Raw genomic sequence first — 15,462 nt, 5'->3', positions numbered from 1 at the left:
CCGCCCAAGATCCCGCACGTCGCTCACAGGCACGTGGCCCCGGAGGCTTCAGGGCCCGGGGCCCGCGGTCCCTTGGGCCTCGGCCCTGCCCGCCCACGCGGCGCTAGGCGCAGCCCGGCCGCAGCCCGGGCCGGCCCTCCTGCCCGACAGCAGCTGGCCCGAAGCCACTGGGAGCCACCATTGAGTTGCCACGGCCCCTCAGCCCCGGCCAGGCCACCCTTGCCCCCACAGCCCCCGCCGAGCTCAGGACCCCGCCCCTGGTGGCCGGCAGGCCCGCGGAAGCGGCCCCTGCCCTCGATCCCGCTCCCGCACCCGGCCGCGGTGACACGCCAGAGGGGCGGGGTGGTGTGGAGGGGGGCTTCTGTCGGAGGGAGCTGTGGAGGGACACACCGGCACACAGGTGGCGGCGCCGGGGCTGGGCGCCGGTGGGGGCGGCCAGGTGCAGGTCGAGGGGCTCGCGGGCCGAAAGGACGGCAACTGGGCCCGCGGCGGAGTCTGGGTCTGGAGGGCTCTGAGCCTCCATCCGCTCTGGTGCCTCGGGGCTACCGGCCCGAAGCCTGGTAGCGCGACACCCCACCGGCCCACAGACGTAGCCTCCCCAGCTGTGCTCACAGCGAGTCCAACCGCAGCCTGCACCCCTCCACGGGACACTTGGATTACTCCCGCGATCCCCACGAGGTGCGGCACCCGGCGGCCGAATGGGCTGAGATCCTGCCCTTGCGGCGCCCTGTGGCCACCTCCGCCTCCCTCACGGTACTGGCCGAGGCCTCGGACCAGCGGGCCCCGGCTCCCAGCTCAGCGCTGCTCCTCCGCCCCTCTCACCTCCTGCCCGACGTCCAGGCTACCGAGCACCCTCCACCCCCACCCACCTTCATGCCACTCAGCCGGAACCCGGGAGGCAATGCCAACTACCAGGTGTATGACAGTCTGGTGCTGAAGCGGCAACCGCAGGAGGGCCAAGCGCGGGCCAACTCGCTGCTACCTTCCACCTCGGCCTCCAGGCCCTCTCTGCACGGGAGCCAGACTGGGAAAATGAACTTACCAGCAGCAAATGGGGGCAGGGGCAGGGGGCGGCAGGGCATGGAGAGAGGAATAAAGAGCGCCAGAGTCCAGGAAACATTGGTGGTCTGTGGCTTGGAAGCGCCACTCCTTCTGCCAGCCTGGGTCCCTGCGCTTGGCTTCCTGCAATAAGAAGCCAGTGTCCCCTTCTTGGCCTGAGGGTCCCTTTGGTTTAGTGGCCACAGTTCCGCCAGCAGGCCCCTCCTGGTCCTATACCATGCACTAAGTACATCTGCAGCTGCAGACTCCAAACCCCTGGTCTCTGGGCACCTCCTCTGTGTCTCAGCTGTCCCTGTCCACAGAGAGCCTCATACAAGAAGTTGCTTCCAAACTGGGAGGTTCCACATCTGGGCAGGTCCAGCTCCAGGCCCAGTGAAGGGCATGAAGAAGGCTGAGGCTCTGGACTCCAGCCAGGCCTTCAGCAGGCCTCTGAGGCCAAGGTCTTCCTAGTCTCAAGAGGGGCCAAGAGACGCAATGTGTCATTTGAACAAGTGAGTCAGCGGGCGGTGAGCGAATGAATGACCGCTCGAGGGGATGTATGCCGGCCACCGGGCCCTGTTTGACTGTCCAGCCTCAGCTTACCTGACCCTGGTTACCAGGGAATGCCACTCTGGGCCCTCCTTTTCATCCCCCTCCCTCACTGTGACCTCACCACCTGCCCCATTATGACCCAGTCTGGCTCCCAGTTAAAACTGGAGGGCAGGGGGCCCAGGCAGTCCTGGGACCAACGGCCATGGGTGAGCGAAACTACTACCGAGCCGAGCCGTTCACTGGCCCCATCCCCAGGAAATGCCAGGAGCAAGGATACTCAATTCTTCTGATCCCGGTCAGCTTCATCTTGCTCAACGTGGGGATCAACGTGGTGACTATGGTCAGGGCAGGATCTGTGCAGCGCGGTTGGGGGAGCCCTGGGGTCTTGAAGGGGCTGAGGTGGGAGGGCTGCTGGGGTGTGACCGGACAAGGGTTGGATTTCAGGGCTCACCCTGCTCCCGGCCTCCCCCCTCCCCTTCTTCCCTCAACTCTGGAGGCATCTGAAGAGATTCTTGCGGGCACTTTTCAATCGTATTTTCCACAAAGGTGAGTGGGCGCCGGCGTGGGTTCAGGGGATGTGGGCCTGTCCCCTTTCTTCTATCCCTGCCTTGATTCTCAGCCCCTCAGGAACCCAGGCCCTGACCCATCTCGCCTTTCCCCACAGACAAGCAAGCCAGCTGTGTAGGCAGCCATCGCATGTGCATGCGCTGCTCCGTGGATCCCAAGAACCTGTGCTCAAGAGTTTCTTCCCGCTTCTGCCATCGCCCAAGCTTCCTGCTCGGGCAGGCAAACCACCTTGACTACTGCCTGCAGCGGGGCTCGGCGGGGGCGGAGCCGGCTGCCCCCCACCCCCACCCCCACCCCCCCCCCCCCCCGCCGCGGGCGAGTGAAGGAGAAGGCGGGCGGAGCGGGAGGCAAAAAGCCTACAGCACCCGGTATTCCCAGGCGGTCTCCCATCCAAGTACTAACCAGGCCCGACCCTGCTTAGCTTCCGAGATCAGACGAGATCGGGCGCGTTCAGGGTGGTATGGCCGTAGACGGGGGCGGGGGCCGCGGGCTGCCTCTTGAGGCCCACTTTCGCTGGCGCTGGCGCCTTAACGCCAGCCCGGCGGCCGGCCCGCCCCGGCAGGGCCCCCTCGCCCGCCCAGGCAGGGGGAACGGAGGTCTCGGGTATCGGGCGGCGGCGGAGGGTTTGGCGACCACCTCCCAGCCCAGGGCGGCCGTGACCCAGCAAACCCTTCGGCGCTTGGCGCCCCGCCCAAGATCCCGCACGTCGCTCACAGGCACGTGGCCCCGGAGGCTTCAGGGCCCGGGGCCCGCGGTCCCTTGGGCCTCGGCCCTGCCCGCCCACGCGGCGCTAGGCGCAGCCCGGCCGCAGCCCGGGCCGGCCCTCCTGCCCGACAGCAGCTGGCCCGAAGCCACTGGGAGCCACCATTGAGTCGCCACGGCCCCTCAGCCCCGGCCAGGCCACCCTTGCCCCCACAGCCCCCGCCGAGCTCAGGACCCCGCCCCTGGTGGCCGGCAGGCCCGGGGAAGCGGCCCCTGCCCTCGATCCCGCTCCCGCACCCGGCCGCGGTGACACGCCAGAGGGGCGGGGTGGTGTGGGGGGGGGGCTTTTGTCGGAGGGAGCTGTGGAGGGACACACCGGCACACAGGTGGCGGCGCCGGGGCTGGGCGCCGGTGGGGGCGGCCAGGTGCAGGTCGAGGGGCTCGCGGGCCGAAAGGACGGCAACTGGGCCCGCGGCGGAGTCTGAGTCCGGGCCAGCCGCCCCAGGAGCGTCTGGGGTGCGGCTGCCTTCCAGGGCCGCCTTCTGGCCGCCTGGCCGGCCGGGCCGGCGGGGAGCGCCCCCGCCGGCGCGCGCCGTGGTGGGAGGGGCCTGAGGAGGCGGGGCCTGCAGCGGGGCCCGGCGGGGGCGGTGCCGGCGGCCCCCGCCGCGGGCGAGTGAAGGAGAAGGCGGGCGGAGCGGGAGGCAAAAAGCCTACAGCACCCGGTATTCCCAGGCGGTCTCCCATCCAAGTACTAACCAGGCCCGACCCTGCTTAGCTTCCGAGATCAGACGAGATCGGGCGCGTTCAGGGTGGTATGGCCGTAGACGGGGGCGGGGGCCGCGGGCTGCCTCTTGAGGCCCACTTTCGCTGGCGCTGGCGCCTTAACGCCAGCCCGGCGGCCGGCCCGCCCCGGCAGGGCCCCCTCGCCCGCCCAGGCAGGGGGAACGGAGGTCTCGGGTATCGGGCGGCGGCGGAGGGTTTGGCGACCACCTCCCAGCCCAGGGCGGCCGTGACCCAGCAAACCCTTCGGCGCTTGGCGCCCCGCCCAAGATCCCGCACGTCGCTCACAGGCACGTGGCCCCGGAGGCTTCAGGGCCCGGGGCCCGCGGTCCCTTGGGCCTCGGCCCTGCCCGCCCACGCGGCGCTAGGCGCAGCCCGGCCGCAGCCCGGGCCGGCCCTCCTGCCCGACAGCAGCTGGCCCGAAGCCACTGGGAGCCACCATTGAGTCGCCACGGCCCCTCAGCCCCGGCCAGGCCACCCTTGCCCCCACAGCCCCCGCCGAGCTCAGGACCCCGCCCCTGGTGGCCGGCAGGCCCGGGGAAGCGGCCCCTGCCCTCGATCCCGCTCCCGCACCCGGCCGCGGTGACACGCCAGAGGGGCGGGGTGGTGTGGGGGGGGGGCTTTTGTCGGAGGGAGCTGTGGAGGGACACACCGGCACACAGGTGGCGGCGCCGGGGCTGGGCGCCGGTGGGGGCGGCCAGGTGCAGGTCGAGGGGCTCGCGGGCCGAAAGGACGGCAACTGGGCCCGCGGCGGAGTCTGAGTCCGGGCCAGCCGCCCCAGGAGCGTCTGGGGTGCGGCTGCCTTCCAGGGCCGCCTTCTGGCCGCCTGGCCGGCCGGGCCGGCGGGGAGCGCCCCCGCCGGCGCGCGCCGTGGTGGGAGGGGCCTGAGGAGGCGGGGCCTGCAGCGGGGCCCGGCGGGGGCGGTGCCGGCGGCCCCCGCCGCGGGCGAGTGAAGGAGAAGGCGGGCGGAGCGGGAGGCAAAAAGCCTACAGCACCCGGTATTCCCAGGCGGTCTCCCATCCAAGTACTAACCAGGCCCGACCCTGCTTAGCTTCCGAGATCAGACGAGATCGGGCGCGTTCAGGGTGGTATGGCCGTAGATGGGGGCGGGGGCCGCGGGCTGCCTCTTGAGGCCCACTTTCGCTGGCGCTGGCGCCTTAACGCCAGCCCGGCGGCCGGCCCGCCCCGGCAGGGCCCCCTCGCCCGCCCAGGCAGGGGGAACGGAGGTCTCGGGTATCGGGCGGCGGCGGAGGGTTTGGCGACCACCTCCCAGCCCAGGGCGGCCGTGACCCAGCAAACCCTTCGGCGCTTGGCGCCCCGCCCAAGATCCCGCACGTCGCTCACAGGCACGTGGCCCCGGAGGCTTCAGGGCCCGGGGCCCGCGGTCCCTTGGGCCTCGGCCCTGCCCGCCCACGCGGCGCTAGGCGCAGCCCGGCCGCAGCCCGGGCCGGCCCTCCTGCCCGACAGCAGCTGGCCCGAAGCCACTGGGAGCCACCATTGAGTCGCCACGGCCCCTCAGCCCCGGCCAGGCCACCCTTGCCCCCACAGCCCCCGCCGAGCTCAGGACCCCGCCCCTGGTGGCCGGCAGGCCCGGGGAAGCGGCCCCTGCCCTCGATCCCGCTCCCGCACCCGGCCGCGGTGACACGCCAGAGGGGCGGGGTGGTGTGGGGGGGGGGCTTTTGTCGGAGGGAGCTGTGGAGGGACACACCGGCACACAGGTGGCGGCGCCGGGGCTGGGCGCCGGTGGGGGCGGCCAGGTGCAGGTCGAGGGGCTCGCGGGCCGAAAGGACGGCAACTGGGCCCGCGGCGGAGTCTGGGTCTGGAGGGCTCTGAGCCTCCATCCGCTCTGGTGCCTCGGGGCTACCGGCCCGAAGCCTGGTAGCGCGACACCCCACCGGCCCACAGACGTAGCCTCCCCAGCTGTGCTCACAGCGAGTCCAACCGCAGCCCGCACCCCTCCACGGGACACTTGGATTACTCCCGCGATCCCCACGAGGTGCGGCACCCGGCGGCCGAATGGGCTGAGATCCTGCCCTTGCGGCGCCCTGTGGCCACCTCCGCCTCCCTCACGGTACTGGCCGAGGCCTCGGACCAGCGGGCCCCGGCTCCCAGCTCAGCGCTGCTCCTCCGCCCCTCTCACCTCCTGCCCGACGTCCAGGCTACCGAGCACCCTCCACCCCCGCCCACCTTCATGCCACTCAGCCGGAACCCGGGAGGCCATGCCAACTACCAGGTGTATGACAGTCTGGTGCTGAAGCGGCAACCGCAGGAGGGCCAAGCGCGGGCCAACTCGCTGCTACCTTCCACCTCGGCCTCCAGGCCCTCTCTGCACGGGAGCCAGACTGGGAAAATGAACTTACCAGCAGCAAATGGGGGCAGGGGCAGGGGGCGGCAGGGCATGGAGAGAGGAATAAAGAGCGCCAGAGTCCAGGAAACATTGGTGGTCTGTGGCTTGGAAGCGCCACTCCTTCTGCCAGCCTGGGTCCCTGCGCTTGGCTTCCTGCAATAAGAAGCCAGTGTCCCCTTCTTGGCCTGAGGGTCCCTTTGGTTTAGTGGCCACAGTTCCGCCAGCAGGCCCCTCCTGGTCCTATACCATGCACTAAGTACATCTGCAGCTGCAGACTCCAAACCCCTGGTCTCTGGGCACCTCCTCTGTGTCTCAGCTGTCCCTGTCCACAGAGAGCCTCATACAAGAAGTTGCTTCCAAACTGGGAGGTTCCACATCTGGGCAGGTCCAGCTCCAGGCCAGGCCCAGTGAAGGGCATGAAGAAGGCTGAGGCTCTGGACTCCAGCCAGGCCTTCAGCAGGCCTCTGAGGCCAAGGTCTTCCTAGTCTCAAGAGGGGCCAAGAGACGCAATGCGTCATTTGAACAAGTGAGTCAGCGGGCGGTGAGCGAATGAATGACCGCTCGAGGGGATGTATGCCGGCCACCGGGCCCTGTTTGACTGTCCAGCCTCAGCTTACCTGACCCTGGTTACCAGGGAATGCCACTCTGGGCCCTCCTTTTCATCCCCCTCCCTCACTGTGACCTCACCACCTGCCCCATTATGACCCAGTCTGGCTCCCAGTTAAAACTGGAGGGCAGGGGGCCCAGGCAGTCCTGGGACCAACGGCCATGGGTGAGCGAAACTACTACCGAGCCGAGCCGTTCACTGGCCCCATCCCCAGGAAATGCCAGGAGCAAGGATACTCAATTCTTCTGATCCCGGTCAGCTTCATCTTGCTCAACGTGGGGATCAACGTGGTGACTATGGTCAGGGCAGGATCTGTGCAGCGCGGTTGGGGGAGCCCTGGGGTCTTGAAGGGGCTGAGGTGGGAGGGCTGCTGGGGTGTGACCGGACAAGGGTTGGATTTCAGGGCTCACCCTGCTCCCGGCCTCCCCCCTCCCCTTCTTCCCTCAACTCTGGAGGCATCTGAAGAGATTCTTGCGGGCACTTTTCAATCGTATTTTCCACAAAGGTGAGTGGGCGCCGGCGTGGGTTCAGGGGATGTGGGCCTGTCCCCTTTCTTCTATCCCTGCCTTGATTCTCAGCCCCTCAGGAACCCAGGCCCTGACCCATCTCGCCTTTCCCCACAGACAAGCAAGCCAGCTGTGTAGGCAGCCATCGCATGTGCATGCGCTGCTCCGTGGATCCCAAGAACCTGTGCTCAAGAGTTTCTTCCCGCTTCTGCCATCGCCCAAGCTTCCTGCTCGGGCAGGCAAACCACCTTGACTACTGCCTGCAGCGGGGCTCGGCGGGGGCGGAGCCGGCTGCCCCCCACCCCCACCCCCACCCCCCCCCCCCCCCGCCGCGGGCGAGTGAAGGAGAAGGCGGGCGGAGCGGGAGGCAAAAAGCCTACAGCACCCGGTATTCCCAGGCGGTCTCCCATCCAAGTACTAACCAGGCCCGACCCTGCTTAGCTTCCGAGATCAGACGAGATCGGGCGCGTTCAGGGTGGTATGGCCGTAGACGGGGGCGGGGGCCGCGGGCTGCCTCTTGAGGCCCACTTTCGCTGGCGCTGGCGCCTTAACGCCAGCCCGGCGGCCGGCCCGCCCCGGCAGGGCCCCCTCGCCCGCCCAGGCAGGGGGAACGGAGGTCTCGGGTATCGGGCGGCGGCGGAGGGTTTGGCGACCACCTCCCAGCCCAGGGCGGCCGTGACCCAGCAAACCCTTCGGCGCTTGGCGCCCCGCCCAAGATCCCGCACGTCGCTCACAGGTCCCTTGGGCCTCGGCCCTGCCCGCCCACGCGGCGCTAGGCGCAGCCCGGCCGCAGCCCGGGCCGGCCCTCCTGCCTGACAGCAGCTGGCCCGAAGCCACTGGGAGCCACCATTGAGTCGCCACGGCCCCTCAGCCCCGGCCAGGCCACCCTTGCCCCCACAGCCCCCGCCGAGCTCAGGACCCCGCCCCTGGTGGCCGGCAGGCCCGGGGAAGCGGCCCCTGCCCTCGATCCCGCTCCCGCACCCGGCCGCGGTGACACGCCAGAGGGGCGGGGTGGTGTGTGGGGGGGCTTCTGTCGGAGGGAGCTGTGGAGGGACACACCGGCACACAGGTGGCGGCGCCGGGGCTGGGCGCCGGTGGGGGCGGCCAGGTGCAGGTCGAGGGGCTCGCGGGCCGAAAGGACGGCAACTGGGCCCGCGGCGGAGTCTGGGTCTGGAGGGCTCTGAGCCTCCATCCGCTCTGGTGCCTCGGGGCTACCGGCCCGAAGCCTGGTAGCGCGACACCCCACCGGCCCACAGACGTAGCCTCCCCAGCTGTGCTCACAGCGAGTCCAACCGCAGCCTGCACCCCTCCACGGGACACTTGGATTACTCCCGCGATCCCCACGAGGTGCGGCACCCGGCGGCCGAATGGGCTGAGATCCTGCCCTTGCGGCGCCCTGTGGCCACCTCCGCCTCCCTCACGGTACTGGCCGAGGCCTCGGACCAGCGGGCCCCGGCTCCCAGCTCAGCGCTGCTCCTCCGCCCCTCTCACCTCCTGCCCGACGTCCAGGCTACCGAGCACCCTCCACCCCCGCCCACCTTCATGCCACTCAGCCGGAACCCGGGAGGCAATGCCAACTACCAGGTGTATGACCGTCTGGTGCTGAAGCGGCAACCGCAGGAGGGCCAAGCGCGGGCCAACTCGCTGCTACCTTCCACCTCGGCCTCCAGGCCCTCTCTGCACGGGAGCCAGACTGGGAAAATGAACTTACCAGCAGCAAATGGGGGCAGGGGCAGGGGGCGGCAGGGCATGGAGAGAGGAATAAAGAGCGCCAGAGTCCAGGAAACATTGGTGGTCTGTGGCTTGGAAGCGCCACTCCTTCTGCCAGCCTGGGTCCCTGCGCTTGGCTTCCTGCAATAAGAAGCCAGTGTCCCCTTCTTGGCCTGAGGGTCCCTTTGGTTTAGTGGCCACAGTTCCGCCAGCAGGCCCCTCCTGGTCCTATACCATGCACTAAGTACATCTGCAGCTGCAGACTCCAAACCCCTGGTCTCTGGGCACCTCCTCTGTGTCTCAGCTGTCCCTGTCCACAGAGAGCCTCATACAAGAAGTTGCTTCCAAACTGGGAGGTTCCACATCTGGGCAGGTCCAGCTCCAGGCCCAGTGAAGGGCATGAAGAAGGCTGAGGCTCTGGACTCCAGCCAGGCCTTCAGCAGGCCTCTGAGGCCAAGGTCTTCCTAGTCTCAAGAGGGGCCAAGAGACGCAATGTGTCATTTGAACAAGTGAGTCAGCGGGCGGTGAGCGAATGAATGACCGCTCGAGGGGATGTATGCCGGCCACCGGGCCCTGTTTGACTGTCCAGCCTCAGCTTACCTGACCCTGGTTACCAGGGAATGCCACTCTGGGCCCTCCTTTTCATCCCCCTCCCTCACTGTGACCTCACCACCTGCCCCATTATGACCCAGTCTGGCTCCCAGTTAAAACTGGAGGGCAGGGGGCCCAGGCAGTCCTGGGACCAACGGCCATGGGTGAGCGAAACTACTACCGAGCCGAGCCGTTCACTGGCCCCATCCCCAGGAAATGCCAGGAGCAAGGATACTCAATTCTTCTGATCCCGGTCAGCTTCATCTTGCTCAACGTGGGGATCAACGTGGTGACTATGGTCAGGGCAGGATCTGTGCAGCGCGGTTGGGGGAGCCCTGGGGTCTTGAAGGGGCTGAGGTGGGAGGGCTGCTGGGGTGTGACCGGACAAGGGTTGGATTTCAGGGCTCACCCTGCTCCCGGCCTCCCCCCTCCCCTTCTTCCCTCAACTCTGGAGGCATCTGAAGAGATTCTTGCGGGCACTTTTCAATCGTATTTTCCACAAAGGTGAGTGGGCGCCGGCGTGGGTTCAGGGGATGTGGGCCTGTCCCCTTTCTTCTATCCCTGCCTTGATTCTCAGCCCCTCAGGAACCCAGGCCCTGACCCATCTCGCCTTTCCCCACAGACAAGCAAGCCAGCTGTGTAGGCAGCCATCGCATGTGCATGCGCTGCTCCGTGGATCCCAAGAACCTGTGCTCAAGAGTTTCTTCCCGCTTCTGCCATCGCCCAAGCTTCCTGCTCGGGCAGGCAAACCACCTTGACTACTGCCTGCAGCGGGGCTCGGCGGGGGCGGAGCCGGCTGCCCCCCACCCCCACCCCCACCCCCCCCCCCCCGCCGCGGGCGAGTGAAGGAGAAGGCGGGCGGAGCGGGAGGCAAAAAGCCTACAGCACCCGGTATTCCCAGGCGGTCTCCCATCCAAGTACTAACCAGGCCCGACCCTGCTTAGCTTCCGAGATCAGACGAGATCGGGCGCGTTCAGGGTGGTATGGCCGTAGACGGGGGCGGGGGCCGCGGGCTGCCTCTTGAGGCCCACTTTCGCTGGCGCTGGCGCCTTAACGCCAGCCCGGCGGCCGGCCCGCCCCGGCAGGGCCCCCTCGCCCGCCCAGGCAGGGGGAACGGAGGTCTCGGGTATCGGGCGGCGGCGGAGGGTTTGGCGACCACCTCCCAGCCCAGGGCGGCCGTGACCCAGCAAACCCTTCGGCGCTTGGCGCCCCGCCCAAGATCCCGCACGTCGCTCACAGGCACGTGGCCCCGGAGGCTTCAGGGCCCGGGGCCCGCGGTCCCTTGGGCCTCGGCCCTGCCCGCCCACGCGGCGCTAGGCGCAGCCCGGCCGCAGCCCGGGCCGGCCCTCCTGCCCGACAGCAGCTGGCCCGAAGCCACTGGGAGCCACCATTGAGTCGCCACGGCCCCTCAGCCCCGGCCAGGCCACCCTTGCCCCCACAGCCCCCGCCGAGCTCAGGACCCCGCCCCTGGTGGCCGGCAGGCCCGGGGAAGCGGCCCCTGCCCTCGATCCCGCTCCCGCACCCGGCCGCGGTGACACGCCAGAGGGGCGGGGTGGTGTGGGGGGGGGGCTTTTGTCGGAGGGAGCTGTGGAGGGACACACCGGCACACAGGTGGCGGCGCCGGGGCTGGGCGCCGGTGGGGGCGGCCAGGTGCAGGTCGAGGGGCTCGCGGGCCGAAAGGACGGCAACTGGGCCCGCGGCGGAGTCTGAGTCCGGGCCAGCCGCCCCAGGAGCGTCTGGGGTGCGGCTGCCTTCCAGGGCCGCCTTCTGGCCGCCTGGCCGGCCGGGCCGGCGGGGAGCGCCCCCGCCGGCGCGCGCCGTGGTGGGAGGGGCCTGAGGAGGCGGGGCCTGCAGCGGGGCCCGGCGGGGGCGGTGCCGGCGGCCCCCGCCGCGGGCGAGTGAAGGAGAAGGCGGGCGGAGCGGGAGGCAAAAAGCCTACAGCACCCGGTATTCCCAGGCGGTCTCCCATCCAAGTACTAACCAGGCCCGACCCTGCTTAGCTTCCGAGATCAGACGAGATCGGGCGCGTTCAGGGTGGTATGGCCGTAGACGGGGGCGGGGGCCGCGGGCTGCCTCTTGAGGCCCACTTTCGCTGGCGCTGGCGCCTTAACGCCAGCCCGGCGGCCGGGCCGGCCCGCCCCGGCAGGGCCCCCTCGCCCGCCCAGGCAGGGGGAACGGAGGTCTCGGGTATCGGGCGGCGGCGGAGGGTTTGGCGACCACCTCCCAGCCCAGGGCGGCCGTGACCCAGCAAACCCTTCGGCGCTTGGCGCCCCGCCCAAGATCCCGCACGTCGCTCACAGGTCCCTTGGGCCTCGGCCCTGCCCGCCCACGCGGCGCTAGGCGCAGCCCGGCCGCAGCCCGGGCCGGCCCTCCTGCCTGACAGCAGCTGGCCCGAAGCCACTGGGAGCCACCATTGAGTCGCCACGGCCCCTCAGCCCCGGCCAGGCCACCCTTGCCCCCACAGCCCCCGCCGAGCTCAGGACCCCGCCCCTGGTGGCCGGCAGGCCCGGGGAAGCGGCCCCTGCCCTCGATCCCGCTCCCGCACCCGGCCGCGGTGACACGCCAGAGGGGCGGGGTGGTGTGTGGGGGGGCTTCTGTCGGAGGGAGCTGTGGAGGGACACACCGGCACACAGGTGGCGGCGCCGGGGCTGGGCGCCGGTGGGGGCGGCCAGGTGCAGGTCGAGGGGCTCGCGGGCCGAAAGGACGGCAACTGGGCCCGCGGCGGAGTCTGGGTCTGGAGGGCTCTGAGCCTCCATCCGCTCTGGTGCCTCGGGGCTACCGGCCCGAAGCCTGGTAGCGCGACACCCCACCGGCCCACAGACGTAGCCTCCCCAGCTGTGCTCACAGCGAGTCCAACCGCAGCCTGCACCCCTCCACGGGACACTTGGATTACTCCCGCGATCCCCACGAGGTGCGGCACCCGGCGGCCGAATGGGCTGAGATCCTGCCCTTGCGGCGCCCTGTGGCCACCTCCGCCTCCCTCACGGTACTGGCCGAGGCCTCGGACCAGCGGGCCCCGGCTCCCAGCTCAGCGCTGCTCCTCCGCCCCTCTCACCTCCTGCCCGACGTCCAGGCTACCGAGCACCCTCCACCCCCGCCCACCTTCATGCCACTCAGCCGGAACCCGGGAGGCAATGCCAACTACCAGGTGTATGACCGTCTGGTGCTGAAGCGGCAACCGCAGGAGGGCCAAGCGCGGGCCAACTCGCTGCTACCTTCCACCTCGGCCTCCAGGCCCTCTCTGCACGGGAGCCAGACTGGGAAAATGAACTTACCAGCAGCAAATGGGGGCAGGGGCAGGGGGCGGCAGGGCATGGAGAGAGGAATAAAGAGCGCCAGAGTCCAGGAAACATTGGTGGTCTGTGGCTTGGAAGCGCCACTCCTTCTGCCAGCCTGGGTCCCTGCGCTTGGCTTCCTGCAATAAGAAGCCAGTGTCCCCTTCTTGGCCTGAGGGTCCCTTTGGTTTAGTGGCCACAGTTCCGCCAGCAGGCCCCTCCTGGTCCTATACCATGCACTAAGTACATCTGCAGCTGCAGACTCCAAACCCCTGGTCTCTGGGCACCTCCTCTGTGTCTCAGCTGTCCCTGTCCACAGAGAGCCTCATACAAGAAGTTGCTTCCAAACTGGGAGGTTCCACATCTGGGCAGGTCCAGCTCCAGGCCCAGTGAAGGGCATGAAGAAGGCTGAGGCTCTGGACTCCAGCCAGGCCTTCAGCAGGCCTCTGAGGCCAAGGTCTTCCTAGTCTCAAGAGGGGCCAAGAGACGCAATGTGTCATTTGAACAAGTGAGTCAGCGGGCGGTGAGCGAATGAATGACCGCTCGAGGGGATGTATGCCGGCCACCGGGCCCTGTTTGACTGTCCAGCCTCAGCTTACCTGACCCTGGTTACCAGGGAATGCCACTCTGGGCCCTCCTTTTCATCCCCCTCCCTCACTGTGACCTCACCACCTGCCCCATTATGACCCAGTCTGGCTCCCAGTTAAAACTGGAGGGCAGGGGGCCCAGGCAGTCCTGGGACCAACGGCCATGGGTGAGCGAAACTACTACCGAGCCGAGCCGTTCACTGGCCCCATCCCCAGGAAATGCCAGGAGCAAGGATACTCAATTCTTCTGATCCCGGTCAGCTTCATCTTGCTCAACGTGGGGATCAACGTGGTGACTATGGTCAGGGCAGGATCTGTGCAGCGCGGTTGGGGGAGCCCTGGGGTCTTGAAGGGGCTGAGGTGGGAGGGCTGCTGGGGTGTGACCGGACAAGGGTTGGATTTCAGGGCTCACCCTGCTCCCGGCCTCCCCCCTCCCCTTCTTCCCTCAACTCTGGAGGCATCTGAAGAGATTCTTGCGGGCACTTTTCAATCGTATTTTCCACAAAGGTGAGTGGGCGCCGGCGTGGGTTCAGGGGATGTGGGCCTGTCCCCTTTCTTCTATCCCTGCCTTGATTCTCAGCCCCTCAGGAACCCAGGCCCTGACCCATCTCGCCTTTCCCCACAGACAAGCAAGCCAGCTGTGTAGGCAGCCATCGCATGTGCATGCGCTGCTCCGTGGATCCCAAGAACCTGTGCTCAAGAGTTTCTTCCCGCTTCTGCCATCGCCCAAGCTTCCTGCTCGGGCAGGCAAACCACCTTGACTACTGCCTGCAGCGGGGCTCGGCGGGGGCGGAGCCGGCTGCCCCCCACCCCCACCCCCACCCCCACCCCCCCCCCGCCGCGGGCGAGTGAAGGAGAAGGCGGGCGGAGCGGGAGGCAAAAAGCCTACAGCACCCGGTATTCCCAGGCGGTCTCCCATCCAAGTACTAACCAGGCCCGACCCTGCTTAGCTTCCGAGATCAGACGAGATCGGGCGCGTTCAGGGTGGTATGGCCGTAGACGGGGGCGGGGGCCGCGGGCTGCCTCTTGAGGCCCACTTTCGCTGGCGCTGGCGCCTTAACGCCAGCCCGGCGGCCGGCCCGCCCCGGCAGGGCCCCCTCGCCCGCCCAGGCAGGGGGAACGGAGGTCTCGGGTATCGGGCGGCGGCGGAGGGTTTGGCGACCACCTCCCAGCCCAGGGCGGCCGTGACCCAGCAAACCCTTCGGCGCTTGGCGCCCCGCCCAAGATCCCGCACGTCGCTCACAGGCACGTGGCCCCGGAGGCTTCAGGGCCCGGGGCCCGCGGTCCCTTGGGCCTCGGCCCTGCCCGCCCACGCGGCGCTAGGCGCAGCCCGGCCGCAGCCCGGGCCGGCCCTCCTGCCCGACAGCAGCTGGCCCGAAGCCACTGGGAGCCACCATTGAGTCGCCACGGCCCCTCAGCCCCGGCCAGGCCACCCTTGCCCCCACAGCCCCCGCCGAGCTCAGGACCCCGCCCCTGGTGGCCGGCAGGCCCGGGGAAGCGGCCCCTGCCCTCGATCCCGCTCCCGCACCCGGCCGCGGTGACACGCCAGAGGGGCGGGGTGGTGTGGGGGGGGGGCTTTTGTCGGAGGGAGCTGTGGAGGGACACACCGGCACACAGGTGGCGGCGCCGGGGCTGGGCGCCGGTGGGGGCGGCCAGGTGCAGGTCGAGGGGCTCGCGGGCCGAAAGGACGGCAACTGGGCCCGCGGCGGAGTCTGAGTCCGGGCCAGCCGCCCCAGGAGCGTCTGGGGTGCGGCTGCCTTCCAGGGCCGCCTTCTGGCCGCCTGGCCGGCCGGGCCGGCGGGGAGCGCCCCCGCCGGCGCGCGCCGTGGTGGGAGGGGCCTGAGGAGGCGGGGCCTGCAGCGGGGCCCGGCGGGGGCGGTGCCGGCGGCCCCCGCCGCGGGCGAGTGAAGGAGAAGGCGGGCGGAGCGGGAGGCAAAAAGCCTACAGCACCCGGTATTCCCAGGCGGTCTCCCATCCAAGTACTAACCAGGCCCGACCCTGCTTAGCTTCCGAGATCAGACGAGATCGGGCGCGTTCAGGGTGGTATGGCCGTAGACGGGGGCGGGGGCCGCGGGCTGCCTCTTGAGGCCCACTTTCGCTGGCGCTGGCGCCTTAACGCCAGCCCGGCGGCCGGCCCGCCCCGGCAGGGCCCCCTCGCCCGCCCAGGCAGGGGGAACGGAGGTCTCGGGTATCGGGCGGC

At 69.5% G+C, this 15,462-nt stretch overlaps 8 non-coding genes across 8 annotated transcripts; all 8 read right to left on the bottom strand.

The window, feature by feature from the left end:
- Window positions 1–2,510: 2,510 nt before the first annotated feature.
- Window positions 2,511–2,629, bottom strand: LOC132512322 (5S ribosomal RNA). The gene has a single exon (XR_009538056.1). It is a non-coding gene; the product is annotated as a 5S ribosomal RNA (ribosomal RNA).
- Window positions 2,630–3,566: 937 nt separating this feature from the next.
- LOC132512321 (5S ribosomal RNA) lies at window positions 3,567–3,685 on the bottom strand. The gene has a single exon (XR_009538055.1). It is a non-coding gene; the product is annotated as a 5S ribosomal RNA (ribosomal RNA).
- Window positions 3,686–4,622: 937 nt separating this feature from the next.
- On the bottom strand, window positions 4,623–4,741 carry LOC132512362 (5S ribosomal RNA). Its single transcript, XR_009538098.1, has one exon. It is a non-coding gene; the product is annotated as a 5S ribosomal RNA (ribosomal RNA).
- Window positions 4,742–7,472: 2,731 nt separating this feature from the next.
- LOC132512320 (5S ribosomal RNA) lies at window positions 7,473–7,591 on the bottom strand. Its single transcript, XR_009538054.1, has one exon. It is a non-coding gene; the product is annotated as a 5S ribosomal RNA (ribosomal RNA).
- A 2,685-nt stretch (window positions 7,592–10,276) lies between these two features.
- LOC132512318 (5S ribosomal RNA) lies at window positions 10,277–10,395 on the bottom strand. The gene has a single exon (XR_009538052.1). It is a non-coding gene; the product is annotated as a 5S ribosomal RNA (ribosomal RNA).
- Window positions 10,396–11,332: 937 nt separating this feature from the next.
- On the bottom strand, window positions 11,333–11,451 carry LOC132512317 (5S ribosomal RNA). The gene has a single exon (XR_009538051.1). It is a non-coding gene; the product is annotated as a 5S ribosomal RNA (ribosomal RNA).
- Window positions 11,452–14,144: 2,693 nt separating this feature from the next.
- Window positions 14,145–14,263, bottom strand: LOC132512316 (5S ribosomal RNA). The gene has a single exon (XR_009538050.1). It is a non-coding gene; the product is annotated as a 5S ribosomal RNA (ribosomal RNA).
- Window positions 14,264–15,200: 937 nt separating this feature from the next.
- LOC132512315 (5S ribosomal RNA) lies at window positions 15,201–15,319 on the bottom strand. Its single transcript, XR_009538049.1, has one exon. It is a non-coding gene; the product is annotated as a 5S ribosomal RNA (ribosomal RNA).
- Window positions 15,320–15,462: the final 143 nt, after the last annotated feature.

This window comes from Lagenorhynchus albirostris, chromosome 20, assembly GCF_949774975.1.
Source record: "Lagenorhynchus albirostris chromosome 20, mLagAlb1.1, whole genome shotgun sequence".
Classification (NCBI taxonomy): Eukaryota; Metazoa; Chordata; class Mammalia; order Artiodactyla; family Delphinidae; genus Lagenorhynchus; species Lagenorhynchus albirostris.
The sequence above is the reverse complement of the archived record's forward strand: the minus strand, read 5'-3'. Positions and strand labels throughout refer to the sequence as shown.